At 52.1% G+C, this 7,459-nt stretch overlaps 1 protein-coding gene across 9 annotated transcripts in view; it reads right to left on the minus strand.

The window, feature by feature from the left end:
• Positions 1–6,415, minus strand: part of MBNL1 (muscleblind like splicing regulator 1) — a 111,263-nt gene extending 104,848 nt beyond the window's left edge. For 2 of the 9 annotated variants that reach the window (XM_026065156.1, XM_026065155.1), the window contains exon 1: positions 5,789–6,415. The gene's annotated coding sequence lies outside the window, so the exon portion shown is untranslated. The remainder of the gene's footprint in view (positions 1–5,788) is intronic. The other 7 variants (XM_026065157.1, XM_026065152.1, XM_026065151.1 and 4 more) reach the window with 6 other exon arrangements.
• Between the last annotated feature and the right edge of the window lie 1,044 nt (positions 6,416–7,459).

Here is a 7,459-nt window from a genome sequence, read left to right on the forward strand (position 1 = left end):
CCTCCGCCCGAACGCCACACCTCCGGCACCAAGCCACGCCCCTCCGCCCAGCGCCACGCCCCCCGCGGCAAACCACGCCCCCCGCGGCAAACCACGCCCCCCGCGCCGCACCCTGCGGATAAGCGATAGAAGAAAACCCCAAAAACCAACGAACCCCGCGGAAGACGGACACTGGAGGCAAAGATGAGCAAAAGAAAGAGAAAATGGGGTGGGGGAAGGGAGCGGAGAACATCGCCCGCAAAAAGCTCTTCCCGAAATTGCCACTCGCTGCGGTCCGGCCTCCGGGCTTTCAGGCAATTTGGGGCAATTATTCTTCAGCTGCTTTTATCGATTCAAATGTTATTTTTTTCCAGACTCCCCCCAGAACTGCTGGTGCTCTGATGAGAGAAGAGTTCTTGCCTTGTTTCTAAGCCAGGGGAAATGACTGCCCTTTTGCTCAGTTTTTCACTGTTTCTTCATCTTTGGAGAAAAAAAAAGAAAAAAGTGCGTTGCAAACTTCTACTTTTTGCACACTGAACCGCAGCTAGAGAGAAACACAGGTCGACGTCTACAAGCGGACAAGCACCGCCTGCGGCTCTCGCTGCCCGCCCACTCCCGTCTCGGAGCGTCTCCCAAACGTCTCCAAAATTCCCCAAAACGTTCGCAGCGTGTCATCCCTGAGGGCCACCTAATGGTCCGGCTCACAGCTAAACACAGCTTATCTCTAAAAATCCCTCAGGTTTCTTCAACACAGGGAAGGAAATTTCCAAGCCGGTATCAGAACCTGGTAATTTCTAGGAAGAGCAAAAAGGTGGAAAAGCGGGGGAAGGCTGCCGAGGAGAGGGCCGAGGGAGAGCCGGTGCAGCGCCCTGGCCCGCGGAGGCGGCCGGCAGCGGGACGGTCCCGCCGGGGCGGCGCTCCCCCTCCCACCTCTCTTTTCCGGGGGTTTTACTCTTTCTGGCCCGCGCTGCGCTCTCACATCGTGCCCAAGGCTTACAGCATTCCTCCTCCTGTGTTTTTAATGCTTACCTTTTCCGGCATTTCCCACAGAAGACGCCCGTGCCTTTGGTAACTGTTTTTCAGCTCCCTACGCAATATTTTACTGTTTTAATAAAATCGGCGGCAGAACCCTTTAACTCGCTCTTTCGGTGTCAAGGCAACTCGAGCCCGTAACCCGCGGACGCTTGCACTGATTCCGGGAGACGTTGTGCTTAGCAGTTTGTTTGAAAATATTGCACTGTATGAAACAACTGTTCCTTGTTTAAGACTGAGTACATTTCAATGGATATTTGTATATACCTTCAAAAACTCGCTTTCAACTATTCTTTTTTCCCTTAAGCTTCCAATCTCAATTTCCGCTTCCATCCACAGGGAACGACTTAGAAAACCGTCACCGTGGGGCTAGTACGGTACACAGGCGGCGTCACCTCTGCCGCGCGCGCCTGGGCGATTTTACTCCGGTTCGGACCCGGTTCATCGTTACTGGTTTGGATGCCGCTGCTGCGCCGGAGCCGTGGCAACGCGCCGGGCTGGATGCCGTCCGGTTCGGCCTCTCCCGGCTCCCACCGTCCGATTCAGCCTCTCCCAGTTCCCACCAGTCAGTTCGGCCTCTCCCGGCTCCCCAAACTGGGATTCCTGGGCTGTGCGTTTTTTTAAACCGCGAGCGACGCTGGTGTTGGTCACCAGTGCGGGCGAGCAGCAGACRCACCCGCGAGACTACGGGGGCGTCGGAGAAAGCGATGAAAAATGCTTATTTCAGCCCCAGGAGTGGAACCTGCTCGTGTTAAACAGCTCTGTCGATGCAGACACCTTGTCTCTACTTTGCTTTTCCACCAAGGTTGTCGGTCAGCTAGAACTTCGTCTTTCTGCCTTCTCCCTCTCACGCTTGCCTTTTCCCCCAAATCTTTTAATTTGTGTTTATAATTCTGAGCACCGTTTCTTATCCATAATCACTTGTTCCAGAATGTCTTTATTTTTACTCTTAAACAGAAAAAAAAAAATAGTACCAAGTGGCATCTCCACTGCAGCCGAATGCTACTTTTATTAATTTATACACACGGAGCATCTGTTGACTTCTGAAATTTCAAGCGATTGCCCAGAATTACACCCTTCAGGGGCTACAGACGCAGCCGCTCGGATGCCTTCAACACTGGTTGCACGTGGCTCGATGGCCTGGGAATGCACATTACAACGGATCATCTGTTGCTTTTCCTGTTCCTGTCCTATCGCAGAGAGACGCGGGAGCCCGTTTCCCTGCTCGATGCTTCCACCAGCTCCCTGGGCTTTCTCACAGCAAAACTTTGTTCCGGTCACAAATTTTTCTGCACAAACTCTTCATTGCCCACATTCCTCTGAAATAGCTCCAATAGAGCAGTGTCTGCACAAATGACTTTTTTCCATGCACACACTTAGCTTTAAAAGATAACCGATGCCTCAAACGTGGTTCCTTATAGGGCCTCAGCAGCGACGCAAAGCGTGTACTGTTGAACACCCAAATGCACCGCCAGGCTGCGGCAGCTGCTGCCCCCTTGCCCCAGCTTTAAAGGGCCTGGTTGCGTTGATACATTTACTAGCTTAGTTTTGCATTGATATATTTATTAATTTAGTTTTGCATTGATACATTTACTAATTTAGTTTTGCATTGATATATTTATTAATTTAGCCTGACTCTCCGGTCACGTCCGTTTTGACCTGTGATCCCACGCTGAACCGAGAAGCTGTTTCTGGTTCGCTGCGTCTGCTCTGCAGAACCGCTCTCCGGCCCCTCTCCGGCCGGGGATTTCCAGCCGCTAGACCTCCCTTCTGAGGCAGACGTGCACTGAAAACTAAGGTCAAAACACATTCCTCCTTACACAGAACACACATCTTGTTTGCTTTATCATCGATTCTGCGCCTAATTCATGTGGGATGTAGTTTCTTGCTATATTCTATATTGAGCGTGCCCTGTTTTATATAGGTTTATGCAGGTTACGATGCATTAAACTCTGGAATACCGACATCAGGCCCAAGCTCTCCGGTAACAAGATGTCCAGGCAGGGCACGGTGACGAGGAAAGAAATCATTAGGCCAAGCAAAGCTCAGACAACGGATTTTGGGGTCTCCCAGATCATCCGCCGGGATCCCGAGCAAAACAACGGGCTAATTGTCTTCCCGGCAGAGATGACAAAATACCTCATGCTACATCGAGCTTCATATGTCGTTCAGACGAAAAGATTTAAATTAGGAGAGAAGGGAGGAAAGAAACTTGTCGAGCACGCAGAGAGTATTTTGAAAGACGCGGTGCGTCCTGTTTCGGGAGCCGCCGCGCGTCATTGCCGCTGGCGAGGCYGCAGAAAAGAGGAACTCGTTAGCGGCGGGTCAACGCGGGCCGCAGGAAAGCAAAGCGAGGGCCTGACCTCCAAACCCTGCCAAACAGCCCCGAAACCCCGCTGCCCTGCGCAGGCGAGGAGGGCGAAAAACCGCGCGAGCCGGCAAAGGGAGAAGCCTGAGCAGCGGGTCGTCCCGTAACACGCAATTGCCTTTAGGGGTGAAAATACATTTACGTTTTCTCTTTGCAGCTACGAATGTCTCTGTTATTCCGCCAGGTTCCTTATCTCTGCAGAAGCAAAAAAATAAAGAAAAAAGCAGTAGTGAACYGCAGCCGAGTTTAGATCGGAGGAGCGGCAGGGCCCCAGGGCTGCGGAGCGACGGGTCGGGCACTCGAGGCGCGACGCGGGTGAAACGTAATTCTCCCCCCGCGCGCGAGGGCAGCGCCGGGCGCTCACCTGCCCCTGCCCCTGCCCCTGCCCCTGCCCCGGGGCAGCGCAGCAGGAGCAGAAACGGGCAGGAAAGGTTCGTGCAGCGTCTGGCGCCTCCAGCTGCGCCCCGAAAGCAGGACTTTCCCCCTTCAGCGTTTATGCCACCTGCCCCCGAAGGATGAACAGGCTCAAGGGCCGAGAGGACGCTGACACCCGGCGACCGGCCGGGACGGCGGCTCGCTCTCGTCCCGAGAACCCAGGCTGCAACCACCACCACCACCACCACCAGCGAGACCCCCTGCAAAGCGCAGCGCAAATCAGCGCAGCTCAAAGCACGTCCTGTGGTCTCATTTGGCCGTATCAAATGGCTGCAAAGCGACAACCACCCAACCAGCCCGGTGCTCCAGTTTTCCCTTTCTGTGCTTTTCTGTGCCGGATTTCGTGAGCGGCGCGAGCACCAGCCGCTGCAAACGCGGCCCGAGCACATTACGACGACCCCGGAGAAGCCGTCGCTTCCTTACGCTCTCGTCTGCTCAGCTCTCATRAAACTCACGTTCTCCAAAAGTCTGACGTTAGATTTCAGTGTGGCCTTTAAAGAAAGCAAGCCTTACATCTTGTGATACARCGTAAATTCTCTACTAAAGAACTTCCGCTTTTACTTGGCGGCAACATGGAGGCGAGCTATCTCRCGCTGCGATATCAAGAGAGATCTTGTTGTTTTAACGATATGATCCATATGTGCATTTTAGCAAGGCTAATGTACCTATTTCGGACTTGGCACTTGCACTGCATTGCGCTTTTATTTTAAAGCCTTGTGCAAATGTTAAGTGATTTCTTTAATATTTTTATTAAAAGTAATAAAATGTTTAGGCAAATCTCTACTAGTCTACCGGCACATAAAGGAGTAAAGTCCACACTATTAATTTCCCAGTGAATAATTATGATATATGCTATGTCCTTTGAGTTCTCTGCAAGGATGACTTCTTTATTGCTCTTTAATTAGTGCTGGGATTCAGCTGTCGGGAGCAGGGGTCTCCCTCCATTTAGCTTAACCTCTCTCACGAGAAGCACAGAAGCTCAGTCCAGGTGGACTCTGGCTTCAATCCAGCATAATATTTAATCATAGAAAAGCGGTGGGACATTCCCTGGCAGCAATATATTTCATACCAGGAAGTCGAGGGTTCAGCATCAAGGGATTAATGTCGTTCTAATTTATTGTAGACTTTACAGATAATTCCCTGCAACAAAGAGCCGGCCGAGAGGATGGTGGTCCCAAAGCAGCTGCTCGGCGTTTTACCGGGACCCACGTCCCTGCTTTTGCCTGGAATCAACGGGAACCACGGCCGGATGAGCAGGGTTCGGCCTCCGTTACGGAAACACCCAACAGCGCTGTTGCAGCACAAGCAAGGCAACGACGTTTTCAGCCTGGGACTGTATTGCAACTAATTGCAAAAATAAGCTGCTACAAAACGATCGATGCAGCTCTTCAGACATGCGAAAGTCTAAGTTTCAACTCTTCCAGCAGAGAAAGCACCAGGGAAGATTAGCTTACAAAACACAAGTAAGCAAAGCACAAGAAAACACAAAGATCCACCCAAATGCACTCTGGCGGTCTCCTCCAGCGCTGGGTTTGTCACTTGAGCTCAYGGAAATGGCCCGTTCCTTGTTCAGAGCCCCAGAACAACTCCCCGCCCTGCAAGGAGCACTTTCTCCTCAAACTACAGCCACGAGAAAGTTGCAAACTGAGTTTGGAAACCCAATTCTAAGAGACTAGCCACTACTTTTAATATTCTTAATAATTACTTTTCTTTTTTTTAACTTAAACTTTGCATAACAAACTTTCTACATTTAGTGCTAATTTCTTTAACGTATTATTTAAAGTTTTCCTAACTTAATTCCAGATACCAAGATGCACCTGACAAAGTGTGTGCAATGCAGCGTAGACCCAAAAAAAGTAATTCAGCTCCCTGAACGACTTACCGCGAGCTGCTGAACAACTGCTACGCTGCTCTGCAGCGAACCTGCGCTGCGGGACGAGGCTTAGGAAGCGGGATAAAAAGCGCGGCTCTTACCTGGTTTGCCTCATGCGCGGGTCACGTCTGAGCGCTGAGCGCTGCCCCGGCGCGGCCGCCACCTCCGCCGCGCTCTGCTCTGCTCTGCTCTGCTCCGCCGCGCGCCGGCCTAGCTGCACATGCCTCGTCTTTTTTTTTTTTTTTTTTACTTTTGCAACAGCAGGATGGTGGCCTAGCTAGAGGGGAAGCAGTGAAAGGCTGCCAGAATTACGCTTTCCAAACCCTATAGGTCTAAGAACATGAAATAAGCTATTCTCAGTAGCATACAGTAGTAACCATGGCGACGGGCTGTGGTTTGCATATATATTTTCTTAAAGAACCAAAAATTACTTTCAGCTATTAAAAAAAAAAGGCGATGCTAGGGGAAGTGCTTGCGCACCAAAGCCGCATCTCCGCCTGCAGAGGCTGCAGCTTGCGCTGCCGGGTGAAGCTCTCTTCTGCCAGTCCCCAAAGCGTGTTTTAAAACCTACCAATTAAAAATGTTTCAAATGAGACSGCTTAATCTGGCCATCGACATCTGGGCTACAGGACAGACGCGCGCTAACCAACAAGAAAACCATCCCGAGTCCCTGGAAATTGGTAATGGTTGAGCTGGTGCCCCCCACCCCGGCCCCGGCGCCGCGTTTCGCCTTCCTTGGCCTCGGTCTTGCACTTCCTTCCTCCCCGAGCGCCGTCTGCCAGCAGCCGATAAAGGCTGCAAAACCGAAACTGCCGCTATCTGCAGCGCGCGTCTCCCCCGGCTCCAGCCCCAGCGCGCAGGCAGGTGCAGCGGCTTCGCCATGGCACGCTTTGCAGGCGAGATATGTTTAAACCTGTTTTTGTTATTTCTGCTACGGCCACCGTCGTCTTCTGGCTTCCTGCAAAAACGACAGTGTTTCCACCAAAAACACTTGCACAACAAGAACTTTCCAAACCATCACAGACCAGAAATGCCTGTTATTTAATTCATAAAGAGAGAAACTACCAGCCGCAGATCCAAAGCCCTGATCTCCAAGAGTATTTGTAAGGCTTCAGCCAGCCCCGAGGACCAGGATCCCGTCCCAGAGGGGCCGACGTGTGCAGGGAGTGTGGCGCGGGAATCGCCCTCACGGCGTGCGGGAATCGCCCTCGCGGCGCCGGCAGCGCCGAAGGGACAAGCCGAGGCGGAGCGGCTGGGGGCATGGCTCCAGGGGGAACCCGCGTGGCTCTTTGCTCGTTTTTAAGCTGTTTTCCACGCGCATGCAAGAGGTCTACACGCTTGGAGGATATCGTGGAAAAAGACCTCAGTTTTCAAAACTGCCTGTTTCGCAGGAGTTTTGCTCCTTAAGCGGTCATGCCCCTAGACATGCTGGAAACGCAGCCGCCGGTTCCTGCACAGGCAGCCGAGAAACTGCTGAGAAGAAACGCTGCAATCAGCAGCAACGCTAGCTGTGAACAGCCTTTCTTGTTGTCTCCTTCCGCTCCTCCGCAAGGGTCTCCCTCTGCTGTTTGCAGACCATCAAGAAGTTGGTCTCAAGGCATGAAGGTTCACCATTTAATCTTAAAGGCCTTTGCGTTAGTTGGCGCAATAGTTGCAATAGAATTACCGGGCTATTTCCTATCGCTCCCAACACAGCGGCACACACGCGAGTCACCAACATCTCATCTCCCAGCAGAGTTTTGCACCAACTCTGGCAGCCCAACTGCTCAGCC

Source organism: Apteryx rowi, unplaced genomic scaffold, assembly GCF_003343035.1.
Source record: "Apteryx rowi isolate R43461 unplaced genomic scaffold, aptRow1 scaffold_224, whole genome shotgun sequence".
Taxonomy (NCBI): domain Eukaryota; kingdom Metazoa; phylum Chordata; class Aves; order Apterygiformes; family Apterygidae; genus Apteryx; species Apteryx rowi.